The sequence below is a fragment of the Elephantulus edwardii genome, unplaced genomic scaffold (genome assembly GCF_000299155.1).
Source record: "Elephantulus edwardii isolate Elephantulus edwardi_28Jun2011 unplaced genomic scaffold, EleEdw1.0 scaffold00068, whole genome shotgun sequence".
Lineage (NCBI taxonomy): Eukaryota > Metazoa > Chordata > Mammalia > Macroscelidea > Macroscelididae > Elephantulus > Elephantulus edwardii.
In genome coordinates this window covers 2,522,239-2,539,237 of record NW_006399818.1, presented here as the reverse complement: position 1 = coordinate 2,539,237, position 16,999 = coordinate 2,522,239, and positions in this window count along the sequence as shown.

Here is a 16,999-nt window from a genome sequence, read left to right as displayed (position 1 = left end):
TAGTAAATCAGTCAGCTGTCTCAATTGTAATGCCCAGAGAGATACACCACCCTTGGTTGATGAGGCTGATGTTGGTACCCAAAGGATCCATCTGATAAGTAAGGTTAATACACCTGGCATTTCCAGGCAGTGTCAGGGCAGACAGGAAGGTGAATGGGCGGAGACTGAGACAACATTGCAAGCCTTAGAAAAACGCTATTTCTAAAATATTATGGAAATAGTTGAGAAGAGGGGCTGAAACTTTGCTATCCACAAGTTAGTTGGTCATACTACAGTGGCTTGCATGTTAACACTGGAAGCTCTGGCACCAGGATTTCACATAGCAGCAGGCTCACACGTGGGGCATGGGTTTTAGCATAGCTTCCAGATAATGGCAAGAGTGAAGCACATGAATGAGTAAAGCTATCCTGATAAGGGAGCAATTTTAATAGTTCAGTCTAGATAAAAAGGGTCAATGCAGGAATTGGACACTAAGGAGAATAAGGTATCTCCTGACAGGACCTGTCAACTATTTCTGGGCAATAATGTTGCATTATTTGAGGTGGCAGACAGGTTGCCTGCTTTCTGAGGTGTTTAGATGAGCAGCTGAGCGAAGGGGAGGTCAGATGATTCAAAGAAACAAGGGATTCTTGGTTAAACTGAATACTTCATTTGGGAACCAAAAAGCTTAACTAGTAATCTCTTGGTCACTGAGCCACAAATTTTCCCTGCAAGAACGCATTTCTTCTAGCAAAACCTTACTGGGGTTATGTAACTAAGGAATGAACTGAGATGAATGTGTGGAAATGTTATTTAATGGTTAAGTGTACTAGGAATTAAAGACTTGCAGCAGATTTAAAATCCTAACTTCTGATAAAACATTTTCAAGATTGTGAAATTACCAAAAGACACGTGAATTCAGTTTTATATACTGTATGACAGGCAGATTAAGCTGTCCATTGCACCATTTCTTTCTTTGACTTCTCAGGCATGGTTTTGGCAATGCAAGAATTCTGTAACAGTAACAAATTCACTAAAAGGAAATCTATGGTAGGAGAAAAAAAGACAGGGTTGCTCAATGTACTTGCTTTAGATTTATCAACAAGAGAGAACAATAGCTGGAGAAGGTCATTATGTTTGAAGAAGTAGAGGACCAGTAGGGATTAGTGAGACCCTTGGTGAGGTGGAAGGGCACAACAGGTCAAACCGTGGACTCAGATATGGCAGTGATTGCGAGGCTGGTGCAGGATTGTTCAGCATTCCCTTTGGTTATGCATAGAGTCGCCATGAGTGCTGCTCGATTTGACAGCAGCTATCTATCTAACTATCCCTTTAAGAGAATATGGAAATGAGCTCCAGAATGGTCTAACACTGAGAGGACTTTGAACAGGCCCGGAGCCATAAATTGGAATGATAAACAAGATACTTCTTCCAAGCACAGGGAATATACCGAGCACAGGGATAGTGGGTTAGGGAGCACCTGAGTGGTACCCACAATTGGCAGCTAAAGGCAATCTGCTTCCACTGAAAACCCTCCATACTGTGTAAGCTGAACAGAAATCCATAACCAGCTGCTTTTGTCCTGGATGTAAGTGAAAATCCAGACCTGCAGGGCCTTTGTGAACTTCCCTGTTTGGGACTCCTTTGACAGCAGGGGATATTGTGCTATGTCAGGTCCCAGTTCTGGTTGCACTCACCCAAACTTGAAATTGTTGCATCCCATCCCCTCTTTAGGTGTGTGGATCAGCCATCAGTGCCCTTCTGTGTGCCCTGTAGCCTCTAAGGAACATTCCCTGTCCTATTCATTTTAGGGCACTTGAACTTCTAAGGAGGGTCAAGCCCTAACTTACAATGCTATCATTATCCGCTTTCTTGCATCAAGAGTTTAATAACACTGTCCATACCTCCACAAACCCATTCCTTCTAGTTACAGCAGGCAGGACTAGAAAGGGTTTGTGGGCACTAGGCCAGTTGTAAAGAAGTGTGTTGTTTGTCTTTAAAGTTGCCTCCTCTCTGAGCTCCATAGACAACCAGCCTGTGAAAGTGTTCACAGCCCCACAGCTTCTGAGTGCCTGTGACACCCTAGACCAGCCCCAGAATGTTCACAGCCCTGAGTTGCTGTGTAGATGAGAAAAGAAGCTGACAATACCGTGTTTCTATTTGTCACATTTCCTCTTGCTTAAGCAAATGTGTCTTAAGCAGCCATTTACAAACTTAGGGATCAGTTGAGTGTCATTATTAGGGGACATTAGCCCTTAGATGAAGAGGGGGCAGTAGAATTTCATGGGATAGCAAACTATGCACATGGCAATTAAACGATAGGTTTCTTGAGTTGTTTCTTTCTCCCTGCATAAACACTGACATAGACCTTGTGTGACTCGTTCTGGGAGAGGAACAACATGGCCAGCAGTTGAGAGGTAGCCCTCCTCCCTGGTGGATGACAGCCAGTGCAATGATCCGGGGAGACACACAGCACATCTCAGCCAGGCTAGGTCCCCTCGGCATCTGCTGCTACATGTGCCCTTTCTATAATCTAGTCAAACTTTTTTTAATGACCTACAGGTGGGACCATTATTTTATAACCATGTGATGCCACCAGTAACGATAAACTTTCTATACAACCTTGAAAAAAAGAAAACCCTCCATAGAGCCGAGTTCTATTTGCACACATGTGGGATTGTCTTGAGTGGGAGGCACCATGACACCAGCTGCTTACGTTTATTGTTGTTCTCTGCCCCCAAGTCAGAACCTACTTGTAGCAGACCAGCCAGCAGGTTTTCAGAGGCTGTAAATCCTACAGGAAGAGACTACTCATCTGTCTTCCTCTGAGCGGCTGGTTGATTCGGGCTCATGTTTTTGGGTTGACAGAACAATTCCTTGCCTACCGGGCCACTAACTGATTATTTTTTCAGTAAATGGTACCCAGTCCATTGGGACCAGAGAACAGGAGCATGTGTGTGTGTGTGTGTGTGTGTGTGTGAGAGAGAGATATGTGAGAGAGATGAAAATGAAAGATGAATGGAAATAAAGAAAATGAAGTCACTCTTTAATTAAAAGCTGTTCTTCCTACAGTTCTTAATTGAGCTCAATTTTGTTATTGATTATATTTGACAAAACAAAAAATCCTGGAATCCATATAGTTTGAAATACTGTGTAACCTATCAGGGCGGGGGAAATAGATGAAGAAGGTCACCAGTTCAGGGAAGAGGGGCCCCTCCTAGTTACCCAATCTCTTGTTTCTTTCAGATAAAAAAATAAATCCCAGGACATGAAAGTTACAGGCTATGTTTGCAAGGACAAAGTAGCACAGCATCGGGGGTAGAATAAAGCAAAAACTTCTAAGAGAATAAGGAAATGTATGCCCCTTTTATATTTATGGTAATTAGCGCTGCAGGAATAAAGAACAATAAAGGGGGTAGATGCAAAGAGAGGTCAGCGGATTGGAATTAGCTACATTACAGAGCTCTAATGATACCCACTCTAAACGCCCAATAGATTTTACTAATGAATACTCCAGAGCTGTAACCGTTTTAAAAATCTGCTTGGCTTTAACAAGGGGAGGGGGGAGGGGAACCAACCATGATAATTATTTTTTCAAAGAGACATTGCCAAGGTTTATCCATGCCAAAACACTGAGGGAAATTTTAATGTGAAATGAACCAGAGAAAAGAGATGATAATAAGAGAGAGGCTTACAAAGGCTCTGTCATCTGTAGACACATTGGTGCTCTCTATTCTTCTTGCAGCTCCTCTTCAAACTGTTCTTTTTTAATACTTGAGAATTCTATTAACTACCCCTTTAAAATCCAGCAATGTGACATATCACAGGATTAAAAAGAAAAGTGCAAAATTCTTGAATCTTTACATATAACAGCAATGTGACATACTACAGGATCAAATGACTAATAACCACTCCAGTGCCTGTGTGGTATAATGGTTAAAGAACATAGCAGAAAACAGAAAGGTTGAATGTTCAAGTCCACCCAGAGATGCCTCAGGAGTATATCATGGAGATTTCTTTTATGTATGTGAGCCACTGAGAGGCTTACAGAGTGTTTCATTTTAAAGGGAGTTCTTGTGGTGTAGTTTATAGGGAGCTGAGCTAACTCAAAGGCAGGAGAAAGATGGTTAATCTCCACCCCTGCAATTTCCAGCGTCTGAAAACCCACTAGAATGTCAGCAATGAATTGGTCCTGACCAATGTGAAGAAGTTTCAAGATATTTTAATTTTAATTTTAGAAGAATCAGTACTGATTGGTGACTAGATAATATGGCAATATCTACTAACTATACAGATGGCTCATTTTAAGCATTCAATAAATCATTTATATTCTTGTAAACATCCATAAATTGACACTTTCTCACACTAGTCAGGAAAGATGTACACCAGGGACGCAGCCTATGTCTATTCCTTTTCAATCTATATATGGAACAGATCATCCAGGAGGCTGGGCTTTACAAGGAGAAATACGGCATCAAGATAGGAGGAAGACTCAACAACCTGCCTTATGCAAATGACACAAACTTTCTTTCAGAAACTGAGGAGGACCTGAGACATTTGCTGCAGAAGGTCAAGGACTATAGCTTTCAATAAGGATTGAAGTTCAACAACAAGAAAACAAAAATTCTCACCGGTGGGTCAACTGAGAGCATCACGATAGATGGTAAAGAGATTGAAATTGTTAACAACTTCAGTTTGCTTGGCTTCACAATCAACACTCCTTCCTGGTGCCAGCAGCCTGGAAATCAAAAGATGAATTGCATTGGGAAAATCTGCTGTCAGGGAGCTCTCCAGAATATTGAAGAGCAACAGTGTCAGTCTGGAGACTAAATAAGGTACACCTGATCCAGACCATGGTCTTCTCAATTACTTGCTATGCATCATAGAACTAGACAATAAGTAGAGATGATAGAAGAATTGATGCCTTTGAGCTGTGGTGCTGGAGAAGAATATTGAACAAACCATGGACTGCTAGGAGAACAAAAGAGTTTGTCCTGGAGAGGGTGAAATTGGCCTGCTCCTTGGAGGCAAGGGTTCTGAAGTTCTGTCTGACATACTTTGGTTATATTGCTAGGAGGTCCTTGGAAAGGGACATCATACTTGGGAGGTCAGAGGGACAGTACAAGAAAGAAAGACCCTAGATGAGAGGGACTGATTCAGTGACTGGGGTAATGGCAGTAGGTGTATCAGAGACAATGGGGTTGTCTCAAGATAAAGCAGGGTTCAGAACAGGCTCAAGATAAATCAGGGTCATTAAGAGTCATAGCAACTCGATGGCACACAGCAACACCACCACACTAGTAACTATCATTTATATACTTTTATGACTATGTATGTATAGAAGGAGAATTGACGCCTTTGAGCTGTGGTGCTGGAAAAGAGTATTGAATGTACCACAGACTGCCAAGAAAACAAACAGATTCATCCTAGAGAGGGTTAAACCAGGCTGTTCCTTGGAGGCAAGGATTCTGGGGCTTCATCTGACATACTTTGGACATGTTGTAAGGAGAGACAGGCCTTTAGAGAGGGACATCATGCTGGGTAGAGTAGAGGGACAGCGCAGGAGGGGAAGACCCTCTATGAGGTGGATTAATTCAGTGACTGGGGTAATTGGGATGGATGTGTCAGAGGCAATGTGATTGGCACAGGATAGAGCAGGGTTTAGGGCTGTTGTACATAGGGGTCGTTATGAGTTGCAAACGACTCAACTGCACATAACAACAACAACATGTATATATACATATAAAACAGGAAGGAAGGTGCTCTGGTGACATAGTCCATAGGGAGTTGTGCTGCTAACCCAAAGCCATTGTCATTCTGGTGGTTCGAATCCGCCCGTGATTGTCAGTAGGAAGATGAGCTATTGCCTTCCAGGAAATTTATAGCCTCCAAAAACCCACTGTGAGTTGATTCCTATGTGACCAAAGTGAATCTATAGTTTTCAGAATCATTCATTCTTGTCTACTTGTTATTCAAGACAAATCTGAGTTGAAGGAAGTACAACCAGAATGTTCCTTAGAGGTAATGATTTCCAAATCTTACCTCAATTGCTTTGGCCATGTTTTCAGGAAGAACCAGTCCTTAGTAAGAGACATCATTCTGGGAAAGGTAAAGGGCGAGAGAAAGAGAGGAAGACTGTTGAGTCAGATAGACTGACAGTGACTACAGCAATGGACTTGAGCAGGACAGTGATGAGAGGATAGCAAGATAGGACAAGGTTCAGATCCTTGAAAGGTAAACAGACAACCCAGGACAACAGTTGAGAATTGTGTAAGATTACAAGTGTGAGATGTTATCAGTCTGCGCTAAGAAGTGCTACAAGAATTTTAAAAAGAAGTGGAAGATGCTTAGACTTGCATGGATTCGTTAAACTCTCAGCACTACTCCTTCCTTGTGCAGCCAGGCCCACTCTCAGGCAGACCTTCAAGAGCCCATCAGACATACTCTAAGTCCCAAAAAGATTCCCAACCTGTCTCCCCCAAGGCCTTCTATATGCACTTGGATCCCTCTCCCATTTACTGCTTCTCCTCACCCTTTCTTTGTAAGGGATCTCTGGTGGCTTAGTGGTAAGGAGTTGTGCTGCCAACCCAAAGGCAGGCAGTTTGAATCATCAACAGCTCCACGGGCTAAAGATGGAAAATCACCTCTTTTGTGATTGACAGCCTCTGAAAACCCACAGGAGACTCAAGTGGCACATAACAAACACCCTTTCTCCTTACACTTCATCCGACAGTGCTTCTCTACTTACTCACTGTAGCCAAAATGATGTTTTCAGCTGCAAGAACAGAAAGCAGAATGAATAGTGGCATAAAACAATCAGGTTTATTTGTGCTTCTCATCTGGTTGCTGTTTGGTTAATTCCTATTCTCAGCAACCTCATAGAACAGAGCAGAACTTCCCAATAAGATTTCCAAGGCTGTAATCTTGATGGTCTGTGTGTCAGGGCTAAATCCTTACTCCATACCTGTTCAATTATTCAGTTATTACAATGAGAAAATAATTTGATAAACTGGACTTTATGAAGAAGAGTGTGGCATCAGGATCAGAGGGAGAGTCATCAACAACTGCATCATGTCTAAGATATAACCTTGTTTCTGAAAGTTAAGAGGACTTAAAATGCTTGCTGCAGAAGATCGAAGACTATATGGTCTTTAACATGGATTATAGTTCAACATCAAGAAAACTAAAATCCTCACCAACAAGGCAATAGGCAAAATCATGATAGATGGAGAAAACACTGAAATTGTCAGTGATTTCATCTTACTTGGATCCATAATGAAGAACCTTGGCATCAGCAGTCAAGAAATCAAAAGACATATTGCATTAGGAAATCTGCTGTCAAGGACCTCTCCAGAGTGATAAAAAGCAGTGCTGTCTGTTTAAAAACGAGGGTATACCTGATCCAAGGGAGGCTGGCTCTATGAGGAGGTATGTGGCATCAGGATTGGAGGAAGATTTATCAACAAGCTACATTATACAGATGACACAACCTTGCTTCCTGAAACTGAGGAGGGCCTGAGGCATTGGGTGCAGTCAGTATGGATTGAAGCTCAACATCAAGAAAACAATAATTGTCACCACTGGGCCAATTGGCAACATCATGATAGATTTGCTTGACTCCACAAACAACACTCTACCAGCAGCCATGAAATCAAAAGAAAAATTGCATTGGGAAAATTTGTTGTCAGGGACCTCTCCAGAGTACTGAAGAGCAATGATGTCAGTCTGGAGACTAAGGCGTGCCTGGTTCAAGCCATGGTCTTCACAATTATTTGCTATGCAGCAGATAGCTGAACAATGACTAAGAATGATAGAAGGAGAATTGATGACTTTGAGCTGTGACACTGAAGAAGAGTACTGACTATACCATGGACTGCTAGGAAAGCAGGTTTGTCCTGGAGAGGGTAAGACCAGGCTGCTCCTTAGAAGAAAGGATTCTAAAGCTTCATCTGACATACTTTGGGTGCATGGCCAGGAGGGATCAATCATTGGAGAGGGACATCATGCTTGGGAGGATGGAGGGACAGCACTAGAGAGAAAAACCCTAAATAAGATGGATTGACTCAGTGACTGGCATAATGGAAGTATGTGTGTCAGAGAAAATAAGGTTGGCCCAGGATAGAGCAGCATTCAGAATTGTTGTACAAAGGGTCGCAACTATGCTATGAGTCATAAGTAACCCGATGGCACCTAACAACAACGACATCTGAAAGTTGGGCAATGAATAATAATGACAGCAGAAGAATTGGTGTATTGGGGTTGTAGTGTTGGAGAAGAATACCGAATATCCTATGTACTGCTGAAAGATCAAACAAGTCTGTCGGAGGAAGTGCTGCCAGAGTGCTCCTTAGAGACAGAGATGGTAAAACTTTGCGTCATACACTTTGGGTATAATGTTAGGAAGGACCAGTTCCTGGAGAAATATATCATGTGGGGGAAAGTGGAGGATCAGAGAAAGATAGGAAGAACCCAACAAGATTGTCAAACATGGTAACTATACCAATGGTCTCAAGCACATCAGAAATCATGAGGATGACACAGGACAGGGCAAGATTGAGATCTGCTGTTCATAGGGTCGCTGTGAGTTGTAATCAACTCTATGGCTCCTAACAGCAGCAATCCTTCTTGAGCCAACTACCAAAGAAGTCTGTATCGAGGCTGGTTTGGCAATTCGACAGTGTTATCAAGAATGCTGATTCCACCCTGCCTTCTCAGCGACTCAATGTCTCTCTTGTGATTGTAAAATGGAGCCAACCACTAAAAGAAACAACCTCACACAATAGTGTCCAGGCCACAAGTAAGGAAAGGGAGATTTTCTCCACCCTTTGTTTTATCAGAGAATAAAATCTTCCCCTTAAGTCCTCAACCATTCAATTTGTTATATAACAATTGGCAAAGTCTGGATCACGCGCCTATTCCTAGCCCAAGCACTGGCAAAGGAGTTCAAGATGATCGGTTTGTGGTGTTGCGTTTTGTGTATGTGTGTATGTATTTTATAACAACTATTCTTTATTTAAAACGCACACTTTGGTGAAAGTGGCCTGAGGCTCAACTTTAATCAGGCAATACGCATGGAGCATTTTTTCCCTCCATGATCAAAGTTGGGACGTGGACAGAAGGCAAGAATAGGGAAAATGAATAGCAATTGAGTAGAAAATCAGGATTCTATCAGGCACGAAGAGCACTGAGCCACAGTCCGTCTATAGGGCCCACCCTGTGCAATCCCTTCATACGTAGCTTCTACAAGCCTATGCTCGGGTGCACACATCATTCCTTCCCAACCCTCTTAAAGGGAAAGAGCAGTTACCATTTCTGCCACTTTTAGTGGAGCTTTCTATTCCTTACAATCTAAAGCATCTTAACAGACACTTTGGCTTCTCTCTTTCGACTCTGGCCTCTTGCCTATGGAAGAAAGGATTCACTCTCACTCTAACATCTATAGTTTTCTCAGAGCCGGATTCTCTAAACCTCCACTTTGTCAGATAATACTCTAAAGACCCAGTCACTTTATCATAGAAAACATTTTTGTGTCCTTTGCCTCATATTCTCCATTCAAACCTTGAGGCCCCTGGCTCCAAGGGTTTTTTAACAAACAAAAGCATGGCAACCCCATGTGAGTCAAAGTAGTACTGTGGCCTGTAGAGTTTTCAATGGCTGGTTTCGGGAAGTAAATTGTGACACCCATTTTGCTGTGAACAAGGAGCAGGATAATCATCCTGCACCATCCAAGAGGACTCCTTCTTGCAAAAAGGCCCTCTTCAGGATCCTCCAAAAGAATTCTTACCCAGAAATCGGATGTTGAAAATCTAGGAATTGCACTGCTTGGGTTCAAATCTAAGCTTCCCTCCTTTTTATAACTGTGTAATTCTTGACAAGTTACATTCTATTTTTAAGGCTCGTTTTCATCTGTCAAATGGTAATAATAATTGTGGGGTTATTGTGAAGTTTGAATGCTGTCATCCTTACAAAGTCTTTAGAACAGTGCTTAGCACTTAGAAGCATTTGAAAAGAAAACTAAACAAAAAAAAAATCTTCCAGGAAGCAGAGGAAACTATCTAAAATTGGCAAAGAAGAAGTTTTCCAGTCTATGTGTAGCTCATAAAATGGAAAGCCCAGCAGGGTACCGAAGCTTGGAATAAAACAAGGACCATGAAGATTTAGATAGGAAACGGGATTTTTATTCTGTTGCTCAAGATTCGCGCCTGAACTTATCTCCAACTAGTACCTGAACAATTTTGTAGTACTGCCACTTGAATAAAGAATAAGGCAAACAACAACAAAACACACCCAAACAAAACAAAACCAAAACAAACCCAATCTCTCTATACTGTTGTTGTCCTTGTTAGAAGCTGCTGAGTAGAGTACAACTCCTAGCAACCCTATGAACAAAAGACCTGGACCCTGACCTATCCCGTACTATCCTCATCGTCCCTGATACATTTGAGCCCAGTGCTGCAGTCACTGTGTCAATTCGTCCCATCTGAGGAAACTATAGATGTTAGAGTGAGAGTGAATCCTTTCTTTCATAGGCAAGAGGCCAGAATCGAAAGAGAGAAGCCAATTTGTTGTCCTTTCTTTTGCTGAACCTCTGTCTTTCCAAGCATGATGCCCCTTTCTCTCCTAACAACATGCCCAAAGCATGAGAGACGAAGCCTTGCCATCCTTGCCTCCAAAGAGCACTCTCGCAGCACTTTCCCCCAAGGCTTATCTGTTCATCCTTTCAGCAGTCCATGGGCTATTCGGTACTTTTCTCCAGCACCATGATTTAAAAGCATCAATTCTTCTTCTGTCATCCATATTCATTGTCAGCTCTCAGATGCAAAGCAAGTGAATGATAAGACCATGGCCTTAATGAGGCACAACTTAGTCTCCAAACTTAGATCACTGCTTTTTTAGTATTTTGGAAAGGTCCCTGATTGCAAACTTGCCCAAAGTAATGTGTCTTCTGATTTCCTGACAGCTGGTACCAAGGTCATTGACTGTGAATACAAATAAGATGAAATCATTGATAGTGTCAACTAGTAGCCAGGAAATTAAAAGACGTATTGCCATGGGAAAGTCTGCTGTTAGGGACTTCTCCAAAGTGCTGAAGAGCAATGGTGTCTCTCTGGAGACTAAGGTGTGTCTGATACAGGCCATGATCTTTGCAATCACTTGTTATGCATCAGAGAGTTGGACAATAACTAGAGAGGATAGAAGGAGAATTGATGCCTTTGAGCTGTGGTGCTGGAGAAGAGTATTGAGGGGGACTGCTAAGAAAACAAACAGATTCATTCTGCAAAGGGTTAAACCAGGTGGCTCCTTGGAGGCAAGGATTCTGAGGCTTTGTTTGACATACTTTGGTCATGTTGTAAGGAGAGACCGGTCCTTGGAGAGGGACATCATGCTTGGGAGGGTGGAGGGACAGCGCAGGAGAGGAAGGCCCTCTATGAGGTGTATTGATTCAGTGACTGGGATAATTGGGATGGGAGTGTCAGAGACAGTGCTACTGGCAGAGGACAGAGCAGAGTTTAGGGCTGTTGTACATAGAGTCGCTATGAGTCGCAAGTGACTCGACGGTACATAACAACAACAAACAACATCTATCATGCTGTTGCCTATAGGTCTACTAGTGAGAATTTTGGTTTTCTTGATGTCAAGATGTGATCTATAATCAAAGCTATAGTCCTTGATCTTTGGCAGCAAGGATTTCAAATCCTCCTCACTTTCAGCAAGCAAGGTTGTGTCATACACATAATATAGTTGGTTACTCAATATGTATTATGTTAGAGTTATAAGACAAAGATTATATTTTTCATACAATATCATCTAGTGTTCTATTTTTTGTTTCTCTTCTTTTTTGTTGTTCTAAATTGGCCATTGTCAAGAATCAAAGTTTCGTGGTTGGTTTTTCTTATATATTTGTCTTATAACATTAATAATTTACAATTTTAAAACTGGATCTGAAAAGAAATTGTGGATATTGTTAGGTGCCATAGTCAGTTGCAGTAGAACTGACCCATCTGATTTTTCTTGGCTATATGGGAGTGTCAGAGACAGTGCGATTGGCACAGGATAGAGCAGAGTTTAGGGCTGTTGTACATAGGGTCGCTATGAGTCACAAGCCACTCGATGGCACATAACAACAACAACATAACCTTTATGAGATCTGATTACTTTCTCCCATGGGACTGACTGGTGAGTTTGAACTGCCAATCATTTTGTTTAGCAACCAAGTGCATAAATGTGTCACCAGGGCTCCAAAGGAGGAAATTAATATTTCTTAAAATTATTTTGTTTATCCTCAGGAAGTCTGTCAACGGCATAGAATAAGGCTATTTTTGAAGGAAGAAGTCCCTTGGTGGGCAAAATACCATGGTTGGCTGCTAAGTGAAAGGTGAGAAATTCAAGTTCACCCAGAGGTGACTCTTCAGAAACACCTGGCATCTCCTAAGAAATATCAACCCCTGAAAATCTTATGTGGACTCTGACAGGATGGGCGCCAGGAGCTGGAGCTCAATAAATAGTTGCTTGGTTCTTTCTGAAGAGTGAGGGAAGCAGAGTAAGGCTGAGGTTGCTGGGAACCAAAAATAATGCTAGAAAAGGAATGCAGAAATAAAACACGTGTGTGAGGATGTAGACACGTACCCCTATACAGCTATATGCATATATGCATGTACCATTGTGGGCCCTATTGTTGGTCTGTTTCCTTTGTTCTGCTCTGAATTATGCACAGGTTTCAGCCTCAGAAGTTACAAAAGGAAAGAAGGAACTGCTAGCAAAACATCACAATGGTATAATTATTGGATCTCCTTGTTTATCTTCAGCAGGAGAAAGCTGTTTTTACCTCAAGCACTGGCAATAAGATGATTGCATGTCTGTCCTGAACTCTTTCAAACTCATCCACCTGCGCTCAGGTTGACTCAGACACATGGTGCCCCTCTACCAGCTTTCTGAAGTTATAAATAATTATTAATGGAAATAAACTATTTCTTCTTTCTCCTGTATATGAGCTTGCGGTTGTTAGGTGCCTCAGAGTCAAGTATGACACACAGTGACCCTATGAACAAAAGATTTGAACCCTGTCCTATCGTGTGCCCTCCTCCTCATCCCTGACACGCTTGATCCCATTGCTGCAGATCCTGCGTCAGTTCATCTCATTGAGGGTCTTCTTGTCTTCACCAAACTTTCCAAGCATGATTTTCCTCTCCATCGTGGTGGGTGTGTGTACCATAGAGTCAGAACTGACCAATAGCTGACTCTCCAGAGGGTTTTCAGAGACAGTTAATCACATCGGAGGAGATTGCCCATCCTTCTCCCTCGGAGCAGCCTTTGTGGTCGGTGCCAGAGCAGTTTCTCGCCACTAGTCCACCAGTCCATAGAGGAGGGAAAACTCAGACACAAGGTAAGAAGGGTTGCACCACTCAAAGAATTGTCACCAATGTTACTGAATAAAAAACTCAGAAGTTGTTAAACTGCTGTATGATTTGCTATTATATCCTCAACGACGACAACAATAAAATAAGCAAATAAAAATGGAAGAAAATTACTTGTTGAAACCTTAGAGAAAGCTAGCTAAAGTTAGCGTCACTGCTTATCATCCTTTTTTAAACCTCCACACTTTGAACTACCTATTCTGTGCCAGGTTTTCATTATAAATCTCTTTTTTTCCTTCCAGGACAGCCCCAGGTCCAGTCATCCTGCGGTTGAACTGCTACCTCAGTTTGCCTCCCAATAGCGTATCCTTCCGCCATTCTTTTCTGTGAAGTCACAGTGCGAGTCAGCTTCCTCAAGCATTGTGTTGGCCTCGTGCCTTTCAAATCATACTTCAGCTCCTGATCCAGATGTGAAAGCAATCTGCCTGAGACTTCTGCCATCCTTTTGTTCACCAGCATTGAGTCTACGAGCTGATGGGGGAGGTAGGCAACCCCTTCCTCTCTTTCCAATCCTCCCCTTCCTCTCTGTTCAATCCTCACCTCCCTCTCCCCTGAAGCAGCACGTGCAGACACATCCTAACAGGCACACAAACAGGAAAGGAGCCTCTGATCTGGCGCAGGGAAAGAGCAGAGAATAAGAGGAGAAGGGGAGCTGGGCCAAAGTATTGTTGTTAGGCGATAGTCTTTCCTGAATCACAACAAGCATACATAGAAAAGAATTAAATACTTCCCGGTTCTGCAACACCCTCACAATCCTGGCTGTGTTGGAACCCATTGGGACAGTCACTGTGTCAATCCATCTCATTGAAGGATTTCTTCTTTTTTGCTGACCTGTTTCACCAAGCATGATGTTCTACTCTAGGTATTGTGCTGCCTGATAACATGTTCAAAGACATGAGACAAGGATTTATCTGGTTCTTCTCTCTTTGGTTCTTCTTTGGTCCTTGATGCCTTAGTTATCCAAGGTTGCTATAACAGAACTTACACACATGAGTGGCTATAACAAAAAGACGTTTATTCACTTGCAGTTTAAGAGGCTAGAAGTTCTAATGCAGGGTGTCAGTTTGAGGGGAAGGTCCTCTTGTGTGTGTGTGTTGGTAATGGAGGAAAGCCTTTTGTTTCCTTCAGTATCTGTGGGCTGGCAATCCCTCGAGATTTCCATATGTCTTAGCTTTTTCCAGTATTGTCCAGTAGGGGCGCAAGTCTGAAAGGACACTCTTCACTCTTAATGACTACTTCATGATGGTAGTTGAGGGTCTCCCCAGCCCCCTCTACTATCTTCCTCTGTTATCTCCCTGTTGTTGTTTGTGTGTGATATCAAGGCAGAACTTTGTCATAACTGACCCTCCAGTGAGTTTTCAGAAGCAGTAAATCACACAAGAGGAGATGCCCATCCTTCTCAGCACCAGGGGAGCAGCTGGTGGATTTGAACTGTGTGCCTTTGGGATCTCAACACACTTCTTAACATTAGGCTACCAGAGCACCAACAATAGCATTATCCCTTTAGTGACAGTAAAGGTATTACAGGCCACATCAGTTTAGGGAAGGTCTACTTGCTTCTGATTAGGGTTGTGAAAGAATTAGGGAATATTGTTGTTGTTGTTGTGTATTAGCCAGATGGAACCCACTCATAGCTGACATTTCAGTGGGTTTTCAGAGGCAGTTTAATCTCACTGGAGGAGATCCACCCTTCATCTTCCTACAATTTTTTTGTTTATCAGATCATGGGAGATTACATAGTTTCCACATTATATACATGTGTTTATTTGTTGCTATTTAGTGCTATCAAGTAAGCTGCATGAGTTCTGAAAAGATATAGTTCAATCCATGACACATAGTATATTCAATATTTTTTGCAAATACCATAATTCAAAGGCATCGATTCTTCTTAAGTCTTCTGTATCCGTTGTACAGCTTTTTGCAAACATATGAGGGAATGGAAAAGACTACCTGTGTGGTTATTGTTGTTGTTAGGTGCCATTGAGTCAAGTACAATTCATAGTGACCCTATGAACAATAGATTTGAACCTTGTCCTATCCTAGGCCATCTTCATTATTTCTGACACACTTGCTTCATGTCAATCCATCTGGTTGAGGGTCTTCTCTTTTGCTTTCCCTCCACCTTTCTAAGCATAATGTCCTTCTAAAAGGAATAGCCTCTAAAAGGAATAGTACATGAGTGTGTCAGTGATGTGTCCTGTCTCCATACCTTTTCAATCTGCATGTGGAACAGATTATTTGAGAGGCTTGACTTTAAGAGGAGGAAGACTCATCAATAACCTGTGTTATGCAGATGACATGCAGATGCAACATTCCTTGCTGAAACTGAAAAGGATGTGAGGTATTTGCTGCAGGAGGTCAAGAGGTCAAGGACTATAGTCCTCAATATGGTCTGAGGCTCAATTAAGAAAACAAAGATTCTCACCAGTGGGCCAATTGTTAGCACCATGATAGATGGAAAAGAGATTGAGATTAACAATTTCACCTTGCTTAGATCCACAGTCAACACTCTTTACACCAGCATATTGGTCCCCTGTTCAGTATTTTGGTCTTCTTGATGCTGTGATGCAATCCATATTGATGGCTGTAGACTTTGATCTGTTGTAGCAAGTGTTTCAAGTCCTCCCTTTCATCAAGCAAGGCTGTGTTATCTGCATACTACAGGTTGTTGATGAGTCTTCCTCTGATCCTGCCACATTCCATGGCCTGGGTTAGGTGCATTTTAGACCTCAGAATGATAGCTTTGCTTTTGAACATTTCCAAGAGTTCTTTTGTAGCAGATTTGCCCAATGCAACATGTTCTTTTGATTTATTGAATTTTGTTTTGGGTTTTTCCCCCCTCTTTTTCCTTTTTTATTGGTTTGCTTAAAAAGTTTGTATACATTGTGTTTCACACTTGAATTCTGTTTTAATGAAGGACTGAGTAATAAGGCTGAGGAGCTCTGGTGGTGTAGTCTGTGGTGAGATGTGTTGCTAATTCAAAGGCCTCATGGTGCTGGGTGGTTCAAATCTACCAGTGGATCTGAAGGAGAAAGATGAGCAGTCTCCTCTTACAGAGTTTTACCCCCTTAGACCTGATGAGGGGTTACTGTGAATTGTAACAGACTCAAGAGCAGTAAATGAGTGGAAAAAAAAATAGGACTAAGTATTGAATAGGAAGGTACAGAAGGAAGCAGAGATATCCATGTAGTAGGAAAACCTACCTAGGATTCTGGAATCCAAACCAAGAGCCAAGTATAAGAAAAGAGAGGTCAACAGGACCAAGTGTAGAGAAAGAAGTTCAGGTGTCATCTAACCACCGTGTGAATAACTGGTGACAAGTGTGCGAGAGAGAGGTGGTCTACATTCTGTGAAACTTTAATATCCACATGTTGTTGTTGCTGTTAGTTGTCATCAGACATTGGTGAAGAATACAGAAGAGATAACCATGGACTGCAAGAAGAATGAATAGACGGTCTTTATAGAAATACAATAAAAACAACTATGAGATATCATCTCACCCCAGTCTCAATAGCACAGTTTAACAGAACAGCAAGCACCAAATGCTGATGAGGTTGTGGAGAAACTGGAACCCTTATTCACTGTTGGTGGGAGTGTAAAATGGT